Genomic DNA, 2,747 nt, shown 5'->3' on the forward strand with positions numbered 1-2,747 from the left:
CAAGTCTCACACTGGATTCCTGCACAGATCTGGAAGAATACACAAGCCACACCAAGATTCAAGGAAGAATACACGGGACTCTTGTATTTAGATAGTATTTTCTTATACTGGAGTTCAGCTATAAGTAGCGGAGGATTTTAAACCCTCTCAGTTTAAATTTTGTATCCCATTGGGGAGATTTCACTTTACTTCCAGTACCAGAGATACAAAAGGAAGTGAGAGGGATCCACATGGGAAGATTTCCTATCACCTTCCGTTCTGGTGACACCTGTCAAATTTTGTATTCCTTGTAATTTTCTGTCCCGAAGACAATGGCTTTCAGGACAAAGGAGGGGGTGAATATCCCCAACGGAGACACAGACAGCAATAAAACACGTGACAAGAGTTCTAATCTTCCCAAACTTTATCCAAAATTACAAATAAAGCTTTGGCTATACATATGCTTTAATGGTCTTTGCACCATATGTCCCTCATGCCCACTTCTATCCCATATAATCTGGTCCAGAACGTGGTTTAGAAATCCTAAATACAGTGAAATGACCATCAGATCTCTTGTTTTGTTCCAGTGCTCCTAAAATTGTTAGCTTGGGGAGATCAGGCCAGTATTAGGGGGCTACAGTGTCTACAGATATGACCAACAGATTCCATTCTAGAGCCCCCCAACATCCCTCTTTTCAGGGTCTGTGCCTTCTTTGGTACTGATTGGTTCCAGTGCTCCTAAAATTGTTAGCTTGGGGAGATCAGGCCAGTATTGGGGGGCTACAGTGTCTACAGATATGACCAACAGATACCATTCTTGAGCACCCCAACATCCCTCTTTCCAGGGTCTGTGCCTTCTTTGGTACTGATTGGTTCCAGTGCTCCTAAAATTGTTAGCTTGGGGTGATCAGGCCAGTATTGGGGGGCTACAGTGTCTACAGATATGACCAACTGATTCCATCCTAGAGCACCCCAACATCCCTCTTTCCAGGGTGTGTGCCTTCTTTGGTACTGATTGGTTAGATGTTGGTCCCCATGCCATGACATCGGATCACGAGGGACCCCAATCTGAGCACTCCTGACATCATACTCATTACATGTCTAATAAAAGCACTTAATAACAGATAATCCCTCTGTGTTGGGACAGGGGTTTTATAAAACATTCAGTAGTGACCTCACATGCTACGTGATGTCTAATGTCCGTCTAATCTACAGAATTGGGAAAGTAGTATCCCGGTAAATCATCTAATCTGCGCAGCCAGAAAAACATTACATAATACAAGAATATAATCTACAGGCTGGACTACAGAACCAGAATTCCCAATAATCTACAGAGATCTCAGGTCACATAAATGATGTACTGGAACACATTACTGCATCAGTCTGTATACCCTATCCATCGCCAGACCTGGATCCTGTTATCCATCAAAATACCCATACCCAGAATTCTTTGCTGTGTTGCCATATGGCTTTCCTTTGGGAATATTAACTATGGAACTATGCTCACTGCGACCGATGTGTCGTATCCTTAAAACCCTCATACGGGTTGATAATGTGGCATAAGTTTCTGGGTACTGACCCCGGAGGTCCCCACAATATAACCCTCCTATGGGTTATATATGGTCATGGAGACTGCGTAAAAGTAATTGGGACACCACCACCTTAAGACTCCCAAAGGACTGACCAGCCAACTCAAGAATCCTAATCCAATGACCCACCACCTCAAATTCCTATTGAAGAGACAAGAACTCACTGCTCAAGGTGGTGTGATTGCTTGATGACTCACACCGGTGCATGTCCCGGCTCGCCTCCGTGAAAACTTGATAAAGGAAAAGGCACTCCAGGTTGAGTCAAAATCCAGATTTATTGACTGGACATCCAAATATGACAATCGTGACAAGGTAGACGCGTTTCACACACTGACTGTGTGCTTAATCATTACTCAACCTGGAGTGCTGCCAATTCCTTTTCCTACCTCAAATTCCTAGTCCATTGATCTGCCACCTTAAGACTCCCAAACTTACTGACCTGCCACCTCCAGTTTCCTAATTTACAGTTTTGCCACCTAGAGGATCCCATCCAACTGAGTTGCCATTTCAAGACTCCCATCCTGATGACCCACCACTTCAAGACTTCAAATCCACTGACCCGCCACCTCAAGACTCTCAACTCGATAACCTCCCAAGATTCCTAACCTGCTGCCACCAGCTCAAATTCCTGGTCCACTGATCTGCCACCTTAAGACTCCCAACCTGCTGACTCCCAACTCCCAACCTGCTGACCTGACACTATGAGATTTCCTACCTGATGACCAACCACATCGAAACACCAAAGCTCACTGATCTACCATGTCGAGACTCACAACCCACTGACCCGCCACCTCAAGTTTCCTAATTTGCTTATTTGCCACCTTGAGAATCCCATCCAGCTGAGTTGCCATTTTGAGACTCCCAAATTGATGATCCACCACTTCAAGACATCAATCCACTGACCCACCACCTCAAGACTCTCAACTCGATAACCTGCCACCTCAAGTTTCCTAACCCACTGAGCTGCCACCTTTTAGACTCCCAGCCCACAGACTGTCCCACCTTGAACCTCCAAACTTCCTGACCTGCCACCTAAAGACTTCTAGCCTGTTGACCCTCCAACTCTACATTCCCAGCCACTGGCATGCTACCTTCAGGCTTCCAACCTGATGACCCAAGACTTCAAGCCTCCAAACCTACTGACTTGCCACCTCGTTATTCCCAGCCACTAACCTGCTA

The 2,747-nt window shown here is 45.5% G+C and overlaps 1 long non-coding RNA gene across 1 annotated transcript; it reads right to left on the bottom strand.

The window, feature by feature from the left end:
- Positions 1 to 1,083: 1,083 nt before the first annotated feature.
- On the bottom strand, positions 1,084 to 2,747 carry LOC309551285. Its single transcript, XR_014225070.1, has 3 exons — positions 2,345 to 2,747; positions 1,955 to 1,998; positions 1,084 to 1,700 (listed from the first exon to the last, which is right to left on the bottom strand). It is a non-coding gene; the product is annotated as an uncharacterized lncRNA (long non-coding RNA).

This window comes from Pelophylax lessonae, assembly GCF_965119305.1.
Source record: "Pelophylax lessonae genome assembly, chromosome: 3".
Taxonomy (NCBI): Eukaryota; Metazoa; Chordata; class Amphibia; order Anura; family Ranidae; genus Pelophylax; species Pelophylax lessonae.